This window comes from Panicum hallii, chromosome 9, assembly GCF_002211085.1.
Source record: "Panicum hallii strain FIL2 chromosome 9, PHallii_v3.1, whole genome shotgun sequence".
Lineage (NCBI taxonomy): Eukaryota > Viridiplantae > Streptophyta > Magnoliopsida > Poales > Poaceae > Panicum > Panicum hallii.
The window spans coordinates 34,087,637-34,104,515 of NC_038050.1; the positions used below are offsets into that span (position 1 = coordinate 34,087,637).

The window sequence follows — 16,879 nt, forward strand, 5'->3', positions numbered from 1 at the left end:
ACACGTGGCATACTTTTCCTAGGATAAGGGTTGGGACATGGCCCACGCCCTACATCTATTGTAACTACTCATAGCCTAATATTACTGCTCCTACAGTAGTAAAACTAGTCGAATACGGTAGGGAACTATCAGAAAAGTACTCGGGTAGGACTCTAGGGCATGTAGCCGACTAGAACTTCCAAGTAAACCTGTCCTCCTAGACTATATAAGGGCGGACAGGACCCCCTCTAAGAGGAACGATCCAGGGAATCAACCAGATCATCCGATCACCATCAAAGGCAATACAAACCACACAGGACGTAGGTATTACGCTCTCAGCGGTTCGTACCTGTCTAAACCTTGTGTTTCTTCCACCTTCAAGTTCCTGATCTCGGCGACACCCTACCTACAAACTCACCACCTCGGGGGTATCACTCGGTGGGCGTGGCGGTAAAACACTGACAGCTGTATCGTGGAGCTGGAGGGGAGGTCCAGGCAGTGCGTTGTGCTGCACGCCGTGTCACGAGCAGGAGTGAAGGGCCTACTAGCGCATTGTGTTGTGTGCCATATTATGCCTCCCTCCACAGACCGGTGACCATGATATCATGTAGCCCCACTAACAGCGATGATAACTTACAGAGGTTGGTCTAACCTCATATCCACAGTTATAGTCTACTACATGACTTATGACCTGAGTCTGCTTTATTAGTACTCTTCAAGCTTATTTGGATAGATATTTCAAGGTACAGGCTAAAATTTTGGTAGTTATGAATGCTTATCAGGATATATAACATATGGCTAGAAAGAAACCCATAGGCTGTAGAGTCCCGCAGTCAGATATATCGACGATGTTATGATATGTTACTACCGGTGCTGCTAAATAAACTATTTGCCCGAGACGTTTGCTATGAATCTGTGTCCCTAGCTAACTTTGCCTGCTTACCCCCTTTTATTATTTCTTTGCATTTTTACATATCCAAGTTGTCCTACTTTTGAAATCGTACATCATAGATTCTGAAAGATTTGAGAGGCACCGAATAAAACTCATACTAGGGCGTGCAAAGCGCGCATAACGTTCTAGCCTCGTTTAGATCGCAACATTTTATAACATTTGGAACTTTTTGCTACTGTAGCGTTTTCGTTTGTATTTGACAAATTTTATCTAATCATGGTCTAACTAGGCTTAAAAGATTCGTCTCGTGATGTACAATTAAACTGTGCAATTAGTTATTTTTTTATATAAATTTACTGCTCCATGCATGTGTCCTAAAATTGATGTGATGGAGAGAGTGTAAAAATTTGGAAGTTTGAAGTGATCTAAACGGGACCCTAATAGAAAAGGTAATGACTTCGCAGGAGCTGGCAGTAAGTGCCTGTTTGGATCCAAGGGAAAGAGAAAGAGAAAGTGCAAAACTTTTGCTCTTTTGCACTTTTTTTGCACTTTTGGATCCAAACACCCCAAAGTGCAAAAGGGCAAATTCTACCGTAATTTTGCTAATTATGGATTAATTAGGCTTAATAGATTCGTCTCGTCATTTAGTCCTCATCTATGTAATTAGTTTTTTAATTAAACTATATTTAATACTTCTAATTAGTATCCAAATATCTGATGTGACGGGAGCAAAAATTTTGCCATTTGCCCTTTTGCCATTTACCCTTGGATCCAAACAGGCCCTAAGTATGTGCGTCCGTACGGCCGCTGCATCTTCCATCCATCCACCATCCAATGACCGCGGACATGTCACTAGACACCAGCTTCCCGGTCCCACCAGCCAGAAAAACTAGTTCCTCAAACTGCAGAGGTCACGCCCGTCCATTTTGCCTCTTCCCCTTTCTCTCTCTCTCTCCTCTCTCACTCGCATTCTCGCAATCCTTCTTCGTCGCCCTCAGATCCGGCGACTTCGCGTGGTTGGAAGCATAGATCAGAGGTCAAGAGGCGAGGGGGCACGCGCGGAGGTGATATTGCCCCATTGTTTCCATGGATTTTATCGATTTCTTCCTTCTTTTTTGTTGCGAAGAAAACTGATTTTGGGGAATTTTTTCTAGTTACCAGCATGGAGTCCACGAGCGCGGGTGGCGGCTGCTCGCGTTGCTCGTCCTTCATGGCGAATCGTGGCAGCAGTGGCTTCCGTTGAGGACTGCACGGAAAGGCTGGTGCGGCGAGGGCGCGCCGGAGCCGGACTGCCGGAGATGCGGACGCCTAAGGAGACCAATCGAGACGGGTGGCGCATCCCACGGATGATACGGCAGCGGTCATATGTGTGAGTCGGGATGGGGAACATGCCTCCTTGATGTGGCGGCCGGCGGCTAGGTCTGGATGTTAGGTATTGGAGCGGAGCCATAACCTGATGCAGCCTATGCATCCCAAGCCTCTTCTTCAATTTCCCCACGATCCGTTGCCAGGATTAGTTAGTGGTGGTGGAAAAACGAATGCACTGGAGGTGAGAAATCGTGTGTGCAAGAGTTGTTGTTTTCGTGTTCAGAATCGATTTGGTTTTGGATGGTCATTTTACTGTTTTTTTGGTAGACAGAGAAGCCAAACTTCAACTTCTCAGCCTACTCCTTGGCGCTCAAGTCATCCATGGTGATCTCCCAGGAAGCTCTCAACTACCTGGCCAGTGGCCATGGCCTCCGACATGAGCAAGACCTTTGGGTGGTCCTACGGGCTGGTACTGTTCTACATGCCCCTGCACACTGTGCTGCTGGTCTCCGCCATTTTGGGCATCGCTATCTACACCGTGCATCGTGTTCCTCAACCCAGCAGGGCCCCTGGCCATCCCCTACCCTCTGGTATGCAATCGTTGTGCATCATCCATGCATACTGAAAGTAGCATGTCTTGCTAAATTGCCTAGAGCTGGTACCATCCATCGATTGATTGATTCCAATATGTTTGAAACCTGTTGTATGTCCATGTATTGTTCATATATGTGCAAGATATGGTAGTAATTGTTAGGGAAAAATTCAACAAGGTAGCAATTGACATAGATGTCGACTGACTGATGATAGAGAAGGAACATAGATAGGCTGACAGTAGCCATTTCACGCATGATAAGGTAGGTACTTTTATACGTCAGTCAGAATGAATGAATGGATTGGATGGAAACTCCATTATTTTTCATGACGGAACTGAAAGGGAGGGAGAGAGGTCAAATGAAACACAGAGCAATCCACTCCTTGTGTGTGGCTGCCCCATAGCCGAGCAATAAGCATTCCTGTTACCACTCGTCCCTAGCACATTCAATTTGGTAGCCTTTGTACCTGTGAGTGAAATTATTGTTTTCATTTTTCACTTGCAATTTCTGTAATCCAGCATGGTGGCTTGACTAAGCAAGTGCAAAACTACATGTTGGATGCCTGCGATTCACAAACTTTCTACTAGCATTATCAGAAACATTTTCACATATTTTAGTAGGCATTTAAATACTATTCAGATAGCCTTTTAAATGTTTAGGTCAAGCAATTTTTTGAGTATTTCATATATCTTATGTGCCAGACTCTCTTTTTGTGTGGAACTAAGGTTTTTATATCATTACCATCACAGGCCAAATATATTAGGTTCCAATAGATTAATAAACACAAGTTTTTTGAATCAAAAGTCCCTTTTCTTATTTCTCTGTATATTTTGGAGTGCTGTGACTTGGTTGACTTACAAATCCTACACTTTTTTCTTCCTCTTTGCTTGGACATTCATCCCTTAGCTAGCATATTTTCCTTTTTTTGTGCCCTTTAACTTTTGATTTTAGTGGGTTGTTTATGTTTGGTGTAGTTGCACGACTAACAGCAACTGGATTAGGTGGGGTATCAGGGATTATCATTGAGATACCACCAATATGATATGCATGCAGGTGCATCTGGTTAGTTATTGAACTCCATTAAGCGGTGAGAATATAATAATAGCTATGAGGCAGTAAGAAAGTAATAATAGCTGTGAGAACATGCAAGTAAATGTACTCTGATCAAGCAATATTGTGGTAAGGTCACAGCAAAACAGTGCAAATCATGAGGCAATTTTTTACAGCTTTCTTTCTTATCTAATTGCTCTATATTTTCTTTTTCTTACATTGCAGGTTCCTAAGTTATCTAGCATGGGGGAGATCAAGTGCAAAACATGAAGCAGATGCCATGTGCAGGATGAGCCAGATCAAGTAAATAAGTACATATGTGGTGAGAGCAAGTGCATTCCTTACCTTTTTTGCCTAAATATTTACTTTCATTGGCAATATTGTTGTTTAGATTAGGCAAATTATGCACGTTGTTTTAGGCAATAATATGGTTCTGAATTAGGAAATAATGTGGGCAGAAATTTAGGCAATAATATGTTTCCAAATTAGGCATAAATATGGTCATGAATTAGCTAAACGATGTACTTCATTAGGTCATATAGAACAAGCAGCACTTCCTTTTTTTTAAAAAAAAGAATAAGCAACGTTTGTTTCCAGAAGTATTCAGTCTTGATGATATACTCCTGATACTAACTACGCTTGCTATCCTTTCACTAATTCATGTTTCCTTTCCTCGTTTCAGTACCGCAAAAGGGTGTTTAGAACTTGATGTGCCTTTCTTTTCTGCCTGCAAGTTTCCTCAGCGGATCAGCACTATAACATGCTCTACATATGTAAGACTACTACCATTTGTTTTGTGTATGTCCAGAGTTTAGAGTTTTCAACTTTTGATCCATAATGAAACACAGAGTTTCCTTTTTTTTTCTTATAGCTTGGTGTTTGGTGGCCTGAAAGTTCATCAGACCGTCATTGGCAGCACTTTATAGTTGCAGCTCAACCTCGATTCTATTCATGTGTAGCTTGGTAGTAGTTGTAATAGCTCCAATCTTTTGTGTGGGTCAGTACAACAGTTGAGGCAATCTTGACTTGGTTGTAGTTTTGAAACTTTGTGAATGTTTGGAATTTAGATGGGGTGAAACTTTGTCAATATTCTAATTTGCTTTCAGTTTTTTCATAACTTTGCTTATGACGTATCAAAAGTTGCTTTGTCGTTGCACCTGTTGAAACGTTTAGAAGCAAGCAAATTAGGAGGGGGTGCCACGGTGGTGCGTTTCTGATTTTGGTGGAAAAAATAGCTAAAAATAGCTGTGACCGATGCTAACTTTTTTTCTCCTGGTCTATTAGGATTTTACTAGATAAGAAAAGGTAATTCTACAGATTTGTTTCTTTAAAAACGAAGCGGCCGACGACCGGCATAATTTACGGCCGGCCGTACGTTAGCCACGTATAATTGACAAAGGACAAGGGAGGGAGGCTTGCGTGCAGCGTCCGACCACCACATCTGCCGCTGCAGGCTACTTTTTTTCAAAAAAGGGATAAAAAAATAAAATTGGGAAAATGTGTGCCGGTGGGGAATATTTTGGAAAATGGGTACCTCCCGCCCGCTGATCGGGCGGGAGGTTCCCTCCCGCCCATCCAACGGTCGGGAGGTTCCTCGAGGGTCTCTTCGCGAATTTCTTATTTGCGAGGTCCCTGCGGGGCCCTGCGGGGGCATCCCGCCCAACCAAAGGGCGGTATGTTGTCCTGAGGGGCATCCCGCCCTTTGTTCGGGCGGGAGGTTTCCCCGGCTATGAGTGTTCAGGATTAATCAGGAGACACACACTGTGAGTGTTCAATGCATCATAAATCGTACCACTCACGCTTTGATCTGGGAACTGATGCCACTTCCAAGCAATGAGGACTGGTTAACTTATTTGCAAAATGCAAGTCATTGGCAATGGCCACTGGTACTTCTTGTCAGTGTGCACCAGAACCCTTTGATAAACATTGAAGCTGCTCCGGGGGATGAAAATATTGATGAAGAAGTTGAGGAGGCAAACATTGAGGCAGGTGGCACCGCAGCACCTCAATGCGTGGCTGATGAGGGGGAGAACATACCCTTCATTGTTGAACAGCTGCAAGACGAAGAGCGTGAATTGGACGAAGCAATGAATGCCGATTCGTTTGATGATGACGATGATGTGCCTGAAGAACGGGTAAGCAACGACTTCAGTCATCTTGTCGTAGATGACGGATCTAGCTGGCCTTCGGATTGCAGGGAGAATGAAATTATCCAGGGTGCGAGGTACCACTCAATTGAAGAGGTGAAGGAAGCTGTTAAGTGCTGGTCTCTCTCTCTTATGCGAGAGTTTAAAACAGTCGAGTGCAAATCTCGTAAGTACGATGTGGTATGTGTGAAGGAGGGCTGTCCGTGGCGGGTGCATGCGTATAAGGGTAAATGAAAAGATTATTGGGAATGCTCCATTGTCACTCAGTACACTTGTCATTTGCCTAGGGTGCAGAAGACCCATCGCAACCTCACGTCGCAATACATCGCACATGAGATGTACGGGACGATAGTAGAGAACTTGTCATATGAACCAAAATCTATTATCAGGTATATTTAGGAAAGTACAAGTATACCATCTCGTACAACAAGACGTGGAGTGCAAAATAAAAGGTGTTGGAGATTAGGTTTGGTACGTTCGAAGGCTGCATATGATAATGTTCCTCGATTGCTGGCCGTCCTATGCCAGAGAAATCCAGAAAGCTATTATGACCTGGAAACTCTAGACAGAGGAGAAGGTCCGCCCTACACATTGCAGCGGGTGTTTTTCAGCTTGGGTCCATGCATTAACGCATTCCATCACTGCCGGGCTCTCCTGTGCATCGACGGCACCTTCTCACAGGAAAGTATAGATTGCAAATGCTGACAGCTATTGGAGTGGATGGAAACAATCAATTGCTTCCTGTTGCTTTTGCTTTTATTGAGAGTGAGAACACCGACAGTTGGTATTGGTTCCTGGAACGGGTTAAGCTTGCAGTCGTTCGGGATAGAGAAGATGTCTGCCTGATTCATGATCGTCACGCCGGCATACTGAGGGCAATACTAGATTTGCAGCAGGGGTGTGTGGAGATCGGAGAGCCGCCCAAGTGGTGTGATGTTCGCAGTATGTGGTGCATGAGACATATCGGTGCAAATTTTTTTAGGCAAATTAAGAACAAGCACCTTATGGATATGTTCAAGAGGCTATACAAGGAAACGAATCAGCAAAAATTTAACAAGCAGTGGCAGAAACTTGATGAACTGACCGGGAACAAAAGAGCCGAGGACGCATCAAAAAACATAACTGCACAGGATGAAGCAGAGGCTTTGTGTCTTTTGCCAACAGATACTGCACGTACTCGTAGAAGGTCTGGGTCAGCGGTGAAAATCTTTTCTGAATGGATTGAGAATGAACCCAAGGAGAAGTGGACGTTACTTTACGATACCGATGGTGTAAGGTACGGTATAATGACCACCAACTTCGCCGAGGTTTACAATTGGGTGCTGCGAGGTGTTCGTGGGCTTCCACTGGTTGCACTTGTGGAATTCATGGTCCGCGGGTGTACCGATTACTTTAGCGAGCGGTTCACTAAAAATCAGGTATTCATGTAAGATTCTGACAGATATTTTGGGAAAATGATAACAGAATATATGACTAAGAAGGCAGAAAGCGCCCGGCTACACCACGTACGGCAACGTGGTACACACGAGCTCAAGTTTGAGGTATCTCCTAAAGACAGAGCGCGACGTGGCATGCGACGTCAAACTCCTGTAAAGGAGTGCATTCTCAAGTTGATGGAACTTGTTGTTGCTCATGCATGAGGTTAAAGTTGCTGCACTTACCTTGTTCTCATGTAATGGCTGCTTGTACGGATATTCGACATCCTGTCGATATATATGTTTCCCATTACTTCAGAAAGGAGACAATTGCCAGCACCTGGCAGTATGAGATCTATGGGTTTCGTTTGGTTGGATCGTTCACTGAGACAGCGAATCCTGTTATATATATATTCCAGACTCAAGATCATCACGGGTTAAGAGAGGGCGCCGTCAGACACGGTGTATTCGTAATGATATGGATGAGTCAGAGCTCCGTCCGAGGATACAGCGCTGCAGTGCATGTAATCAGATTGGACACACGTATAAACGTTGTCCAAACAATGATGCTGGCCCTAGTTCTACTGAAGCTGGGCCTACAGGTGATGCTACAGATGGAAGACCTCCGGTTGCATCAAGGAGTGGGAGATGTCGCCGATCGAGTGCTAGTACGTCATCAGGCATCATTTAGGGCCAATTTGGCAGAGCTCCCAGAGCTGATTCTCTGCTGAATCCAGCAAGAGCTCTGCCAAACAGTTTTTCAGAGAGAAGTGATTCTCTGCTGATTCTGTGGAGTGATTCTCTGAAATGAACTAAGAGGCTGGGAGCTGGAAAAAGTAGCTTCTCCTGATTCTATGAAGTGATTTTCCATCCTGATTTTAAGAGTTTATGCTAGAGAATCAAAGAGAATCACGTTCAGCCACAGAATCACTTCTCTTAGAGAATCAGCTCCCACAGAGAATCAGGATCAGTTGGAGCTCTACCAAATGGCCCTTAGTTGTAATTTTATTTGAACGTTGTTTGCTCATATGTAATATTTGCCACGTTGAGATTGTATCAGACCTGGATGTGTATTTGTAATATTTGCCGCATTGACTAAAGACAGAATATTTGGATTGATGTATTAGTAATATTTGTAATGTTTGTTATCATATTATTTTATTTTTAATGGCTTCATGTATTGTACTATCGTAATATTTTGATTCTATGTTGCAAAACGATATCGTTTAACCATCTTCGTACGAGTTTTAGATACCGTAATCTTCTTCGTAATATTGAATAAATTTTATATGCATACATAAGAGTAAGGCGAATAAATCTTGTATTTGAAAAAAGTCTGAATTTCAAATTGTTTGTGAAATATAAATTCTAAGAAAATATAACAAAAACCATAACTTCTAAGAAAATATAACAGAAACCATAACCAGGGGACCTCCCGCCCACTGGACGGGCGGGAAGCCTGCTTCAGGGGCCTTTTCGCGAATAAGAAATTTTTCTTATTCGCGAAAAGGCCCCTGGAAATTTTTTTGAAACCTCCCGCCCGATGGGTGGGCGGGAGGTCCCCGGCCCCACGCCTCCAGCCCGATCAAAGGGCGGGGGTACCCAATTTTCTAATTTTTCCCATCCGGCTCCTATTTTTCGAATTTTAATTTTTTATCCCCTTTTTTAAAAAAAATCGCTGCAGGCTAGCAGCTAAACAAAACCGTGTCAGGAAGGCCCACTCAGGCGGGGCACGGCCGTAAACCCGCACGTCCCCGGCTAACGCCGTGAGCGTCGCCGCATGCGCCCCTCACGGGACTGGGCACGCCCACGCGGCCCGGGCGTGACGTCACGCCCGTTAATACTCAATGCAGGCAGGGGCCGTCTTATCCGGACCCAAGGTTCCCGTCACGCGGCTCTTGCCTCTACGCAGCCGATGACAGCCCGGGACCACACCTCGGGGCCCACGCTCCCGCCGGGAGTGCACGCCGCGCGCGGTGGCAGGAGCGCCTGCTCCGCCTCTCCGCCGCGCGTCGACCCATCCGGCCCGGAAATATCTGCACGCCGTCGGCCCCACACCGCGAAGCATTCCCGCCACGCGGGGTGGATCTCTGCCGTCCGTATGTGGCACCGGACCATCTTTGGCCGCCGGATGGCGCGGGAACAGACAAGAGCCATTGGATCGGGCTGCTGGGTTTTGTGCCCAGGCAGAGTGCGCGCGGGGGTTTCTAGAAGGCTAGTGTAGCGTCAAGCTTCTTGCAAGCCAACTGGCCCCGCGCACTAATTAGGGGAATTTTCATCCGCCCACTAATTAGAATCATATTTAATTTCCTAATTTAATATGTTAGAGATAGATCGAGTTGTAATACAACCGCAATATACATATATATGCCATGATGAAAAAAAAACTCAAAAATAACTTTTCTAGCCTGTGATTTAATTTCTCCACCTTGGATTCGCCTCCGTAGGAAGCACTACCCTGCTCATGATCCGGCTTCTACTCCCTCCGTCAAAAAAATTATTATTTTAGCCTTTAAAATTTATCCCACAAAAAGTATTTGTTTAGCCTATATTAAGATCTATCTAATTAAAACAGTGCCAAGTACCAAGAAAAATTGCATAGAACCAATCAAATGTTTAGTGGATCTTACTTTTATAGTTCCAATGCATATGCATTTATTGGGAATCTAGAAAATTAAATAAACAACACAATTTTAATCACAATTACTATAGTAATTAGGAGCAATAAGGTTATTTCTTAGATTGAGTAACGTGTCTGAAATTTTTTAAAAGAACAGTTTTTTAAGGACAGAGAGAGTATATCTTAAGTTGGATTAGTGACAAAGAACAAATACACGACAGGATTGCTGGTTGCACCCTAACTCGCTCTCGTCTTGGTTCATCATCTACACAGGTTTTTAACTAATGCTAACACAGCAAAAGAAACGGCTCAATAGTCATAGTCACGATCTGAAACTCTGGACATGATACAATTTCTTTGCATACAGAGATTTTGCACAAAACAATATAATTTTTGTACAAGTTTCCATGTCATGCATGAACTCGTTAAAAGAATTAATGAAGCCAGCTGCTGTAGCCATGATTTCTTTTATACTTGCATCAACATCAACGACCTATTCAGTAGACCATCGACCCCTTCTTGAGAAGACTCAAATATGGCCATCGAATATCTTGATGCTCCTGTCCGGCGATGAAATACCTCCAGAGCTTGAAGAGGGGTTCCATCCCCAGGTATCCCTCGCATAGCGCGATGAAGGCCGCGATGTGCTAAATCCCATTCAGGTTGAGGTGTTGCAGCTCGATCTGATAGTGATGAAGGAGCCCCCAGAAGAAGGGATGAGGGGCAACGCAAGCCCGCGCTCGTGAAAGCGCGCGAAGGAGACGACGTAGCCGTCATGCGGCACTGGCACCTCCACACGGCCAGGTAAGAGAAACTACCTTGCAACGGATTACGGGCAGAGAAGCCCGCGCGCGACGAGACACCCCAGACGTGCTTGACTCGCATCTTAGCAGAACCACAGCACCGTTGCTGGGTGGCGGTAAGTGCTCGAGAGCTCTCGCAGGGGGAAGGGCGCAAAGGGGAAACGACTTGGGTTTCAGCAGCGGAGAGATGAAGAGGGCAGGAAGATGGAGTGGCGCGGTAACGGGGGGGGGGGGGAGAGGCGGGGGCGAGAACCCCATTTATAGGCAGGGGGATGGAAGGCGAACTGCCGCCTCGACTCCCACGACCGTCGTAATGGCCGTGTTCGCCACATCGCGTCGCCCCGTCCTATCGGGAGGTGCGCACGCCGCGCCCAGGCCCGACCCCTCGGGGGATGTGCCCGGCGGTAAAGGGGCCAAAAGCCCTCGCAGGTAAGAGGGGATACGGGCTGAAAATGCCTTGATAGCCCATTAAGGTCTAAGGGTTCGAAGGTTGGCCCGCTGATGAATTCACAACCGCCCCAGGGCACCACCAGAGTGAGGGGTGGAGACAGATGGGCCCACTAGCGGCTAGCACCCAGACGCGCACACCATGGGCATCCTGACCCGCATCCGAGTCTTGACTAGAGCATGATCTGTGGTTTTTCTTCGAAGAAAGGCAACGAACCGTTAGGACCGGTCGAACGGACCTGATAACTATACGGATTGATCGTCAAGAATCTGGAGTCGGTAACTAGCTGACCCATGCCGGAACCCCGCGAACGGGAACTGGGGCCCCACTTGGGTCAACCCGTTATCAGCTCACTGAGCACCGCATTTTGACCCCACGAGGAAAAACGTGGCACGGCTTAGCACTTCCGCCTTACCGAAAAAGACGCTTGAAAGGAAGCAATTGTGAGACGAGATGACCGCCCGACCAGTTTCCTGCTAATGCGCGGGAGCTCAGGGGTCGAACTCACAAGGAGACCGAATACGTGGTTGCATACGAAGCGGAGGCAAGAGCTGAGATAGAGAGACCCCCAAGACAGCGCCCGACCCCTCCACGGGCTCAGGGGCTGCCATGGGGCATCGGAACCAAGCACTATGAGACCCTTTTACCTATTGTCAAGAGCCATGCGTCTAGATTTGCCAAAACGGCCTATATTGGGATGGAAGAAACATGTGGCAGAACCCCCTGAATTATTCCGGCTCAAGCGCGCTAGTAATCGCTGTACAGGCGATCCTAACTCAACGCACTTCAAACGGAACAACCCATTGGTCTGTCGGGTCACCGCCCGATACAACCACGGTTCAACAGGATCGAAGTAGGTTTACCTCGCACGAAGGCGAGTTTACAATCACACCACAGCTCATCAACTTTTAATTTATAGAAATATTAAACAGTATTACAAACTATTTTGTAGCTGGAAGTAACTTATACCAACATTGTTTTTAAACAACAAGCTAAACAAGCTTGTGCCAGAGTAAACAGCGGAAGAAAAATTAACACGCGACTACACACGTCGCGAAAGTTGACACCACGCTCAGCCCGAAACATGGCGTCATTCCGAAGGGTCGTTGCCGGCCGGGGATGGATCCCATTCCACGGACCAGCCAAACGGAACCGAAAATGGCCAGGCTGGACTATCCGTTTGGTTCACACTGGTCATACCTGAAAAATAGACTAGCAAGACTGAGTATACTAATACTCAGCAAGACTTACCCGTGTCATGGTATACTTAGCCATGTAACTAGACTTATGATGGCTTGTAATGGTTCTGGGTTTAATTTCAGCTGAAAAGCAACAAAGAGTATGATCTAACTTTCATATTTTAGCTTTCAGCTTCTAGTTGCATTAACCATCCTAGGTAAGCACCTATTCTAGACAAGCAAGGTAGAGATTAGCATCCATCAAGATTATTCCAACAAGAGTTACTGTTCTTACTCTATGTGGCAGAAGGAATAAGCAGTCTCAATCTCCGCGAGAAACGGACGATTCCGAATCGAGTTTCATAACCTTGCAAGGGTAAATCTAACTCACATGCTTGGAACATCCAACGATCGTTCCAAAGCAACCGTTTGACTTTCATTCCGACTCGTGGATCAGGGCCACCACAAGCGACTGTAGGACCATACGCACATCCAATGTGCAGGACATACGTTTGTAGCACGACTACATGACCGTACTCCTATCCGCTGCGCGGAACGTACTCCCGCACGTCGGTGCGTGTGAAAAACCAAAATACAAGTGGTGGGAGGTATGTCCACTCCTCAGGCCAATTGGTTACTAGGCTTACCGCTTACCATATTTCGCGGTATGTGGCTAGTACTTTCAAACGCTTAACCACAGCTACCACACACTGCGACCTTAACAACTTTTATCAACAGAGACGGGGTAACCTTTCAAGTCACGATATTGCACATGACCCCGTCCATCATCCTTATAGTGATTGTAGAATAGTAAACATTCAACTCCTATATCGTGCGAGTGACAGGAAATCACTCGACTTCTGCCGTTCCTATTAGCAGAGCATCTATTCGATAAGGACTCAGACACAATACAAAGGTTCCTACGATTCATGCATCTAGGGTTCCATTTCAACTCCTAGACTTAATGCATATTATAGATATATAAAGATAAAACTGTATAAGTAAAGTAATTTAAAATACTGGGTTATGCATCGGGGCTTGCCTTCTTGAGTGGGGCTAGGGTCAGTGATGTCAAAGAGTTCCGAACTTTGGTTCGGGGCTTCAGTTATATCCTCGGCGATGTTCGCCTGGTCTTCAGAAAATCCTTGCTCGGTTTCCGGGACTAACTCGTAGTCTCCGTCGTCGAGTGTCGTTGATTCTACATGTTATGCAATGATTTAAATTAGATGGTTCTTGAGTTAAGAATTTTACTTCACGATAAATTTGCAATCCAACCAATTGATAAACATATTTTCATAAAGCAGGAAGTTTGAATTCAAAGCCACCATGTGTACTTTGATTCAATTATCAAATTAATTTATTTAATTGAATTAAGTTAACAAGTCTGATTTTTATTTTGAAATCCATAAAGGCTATGGTCTTGTATTTTTCTGAGTAAGCTTATTCCTAGTGGATGAGCTTACTATGAATTTTTCACAATTTTCTGAAAATAGAAACTAAAGTGTTTGAATTAAGTTCAAATTTCAAGTTTAAATGTAAACCTTAAGCAAAACAGTGTTGTAAATTCCTAAAATATTTACTATGGACTACTCTATTGCAGAGCATCACATGGTAAAAAGATCTGAGCATGAAAACCTTAGTAACCTGCTTGAATAAATTTAAACTATTTCTAGCTTGATTTGCATAAGTTTAAATTAATTCAAACTAGGGTTCAGTACTGTACTTGAAATTTGCACACAAGCTTACTCATACCCTAAATAGGCTACATACCAAAAATCACAAACACTAGAGCTAATATGCATAAGTTATAGTCAAGATACCCTTTTGCTAATTTTTAAAATAACTCTAAAAATATTTTGTTTCATACTGTACTTTAGTAACAAAAGTTGTAGAGCTAAACTTCTGAAACACAAAAAAACTAGTTTGGTAATTTTTGAATTTTTCTACAAATTCCTATGAATTTTACAATTTGGCTAATTTGAATTAGAGGGGGTACTGATTTCCTATAGAAAGGCCCCTGGAAAGATTTAAATCCTTGCAATTGGATCCTTGGCCGGGCTACACAGGTAAGCCGATCGGTGCCGATCAAATTCCGGCGAGGGGGCTCACCGGCGGCGAGGGGAAAGTGAGGGGAAAGGTTCAGGAGCTCACGGCGGTCACGGGGGTGGCCTGTGTTGGGGAAGAGAAGGGCCGAGGCGGTGGGTCGACGGTGAACAGAGACGGGCGGCGGAGCTCCGAGGGGCGGCGTCGGCGTTCTGGTGGCCGGAGTGCCGGAGGGCGGCGGGGAAGTAGCTGGGAAGCTTCTACGTGATGATGTGGTGCTGGTGGTGTGCTTGGCCGGGGCTAAGAGGCAGTAGATCGTCGGGACGACGGCGAGGCCGAGCGGCGGCGGAAGCTCGAGCTCACCGGCGTAGTGGTCCAGGCGATCTAGCGCGGGAGAACGAAATTGGGCGGGCTTGTGAGCTTCAGTGGGTCACGGCGGTGCTGCTAGAGCACTGGATCGAGGGTGGGAGGCGGTAGCGTTGGCTGTCGATGGTGAGCCGAGGCAGCGGCAGGGCTCCAGCGAGGTGGGGTGCTCGGGAAAGCGAAAGGCAGTAGAAATGCACGTGTGTGAGCGCAAGAGTGAGTCCGTGGGGAGCTCCAGGACGTACTTCAAGTCGAGAAAGAGGCACGGCGGGCGAGAGGTGCTGCTGGCAAGCCGGCGGCACGCGTGGAGGCTCGGGCGGCGGCAACGTGATGTGGAGCATCGAGGAGAGGGCCAGCGCGGGGTGGGGAGCGGCGGCGCGGGTGCTGGGGCGGCACGTGGCGTAGAGGGAAGCGGCATGGGGGCAGCTGGTGCTCAACACATGGCCAGCGAGGGTGGCAGGGGTCGGGCAGAGAGAAAAACAGAGCAGGAGGATTGGAGGTAGACGAAGGAGGACCTAGCTGCAATTTGTCAAAAGTGCAGGGACTCCATGTAAAGCAAGGTTAACTTTCAAACCATAGCTCAAATGGAAATGTGCCCAAAAGAAAAAGTGTAGAGTTCAACAAGATCTATAACTTTGCTTTAAGGTTCAGTTACAAAAGAGCTAAGGATTTGAATCTACTTTAAAACTTGGCAAAGTTTTAAACTTTAAAGAAATCCTATTTAAAATCTACACTACACTTGCATCCTTTGGGTAGTTTCACCTCTATTTGCGGTTTAAACATAAGTTCTTGACTTTTTCCAAAATAACCTTCATATATTTTGATTTTACCTCCCATTCTCACCCATGTTACACTAAAGGACCTAAATTTTCCAGAATTACACAAATACCCTTTTCCCTTTGCATTAAAGTTTTAGCACACATACATATAATCAAACATACACACTTTATACTAGAATCTAGAGTATTTTAACCCTAAATACCTAAATGTCACAGCCTTCCCCCTAAAAAGAATCTCGTCCCGAGATTCCGAAACAGAATGGAATCGGACGATTAGATTTGGGAGTTGGGTTGAAGGAAATCTGGAAAGTTTTGTTGAAGATATGATTCGGTTTCCCAAGTCGCTTCTTCTTCAGTATGATGATCCCATTGAATTTTGAACATCTTGATGGTTTCTCTTCTAGTACTTCTTTCTTTGGTGTCTAGTACTCTGATCGGATATTCGGTATAGGTTAGATCAGATTCGATTTCAAGGGCTTGGGGATCGATGATTTCAGTAGGAACTTTGACACACTTCCTAAGTTGAGATATATGGAAGATATCATGAATAGCCGCTAGTTGAGGAGGAAGTTTAAGACGATAGGTTACGAGTCCACAAACTTTGATGATTTCAAAAGGTCCAATATATCGAGGAGCAAGCTTCCCTTTTATACCAAACCGTTGAATACCTCGAGTAGGAGATACTCGGAGATACACGAAGTCTCCAATCTGGAATTGTAACGATCTCCTTCGTATGTCAACGTAGCTTTTCTGTCGAGATTGGGCGGCTTTGAGATTATTCTGAATAGTCTTCACCTTTTTCTCTGCTTCAGTGACAAGGTCGGGTCCAAAGATTTTATGCTCGCCGGTTTGTGACCAACTTAAAGGAGTTCGGCATCGGCGACCATATAATGCTTCGAACGGGGCCATCTTGAGACTTGTTTGATAACTATTGTTGTAGGAGAATTCTGCCAGTGATAAGCATTTATCCCAATTCTTGTCGTACTGAAGTACGCAGGCTCTAAGCATATCTTCTAGAATCTGATTTACCCTTTCTGTTTGTCCATCTGTCTGAGGATGATATGCTGAGCTTCGAATTAACTTAGTTCCAAGAGCGTGTTGAAGTTGCTCCCAGAACCGAGTGATAAATTATGCTCCACGATCAGAAATGATCGTCTTAGGTACACCATGAAGACGAACGATTTGATCTAGATAGATTTCAGCATACTTTTTGGCATTGTATGTAGTGTGCACGGGAAGGAAATGGACAGTCTTGGTTAAT

General features: G+C 45.3%; 1 long non-coding RNA gene across 3 annotated transcripts; it reads left to right on the forward strand.

Moving 5' to 3' along the window:
* The first annotated feature begins 1,772 nt into the window (after nt 1-1,772).
* On the forward strand, nt 1,773-4,927 carry LOC112877582. 3 transcript variants are annotated; one of them, XR_003225522.1, is made up of 6 exons: nt 1,773-1,935; nt 2,026-2,420; nt 2,511-2,769; nt 4,048-4,144; nt 4,505-4,595; nt 4,694-4,927. It is a non-coding gene; the product is annotated as an uncharacterized LOC112877582 (long non-coding RNA). The 3 variants fall into 3 exon arrangements; XR_003225523.1 differs by having other exon boundaries at nt 2,033-2,420; nt 2,507-2,769; XR_003225521.1 differs by having other exon boundaries at nt 1,774-1,935; nt 2,507-2,769.
* Nucleotides 4,928-16,879: the final 11,952 nt, after the last annotated feature.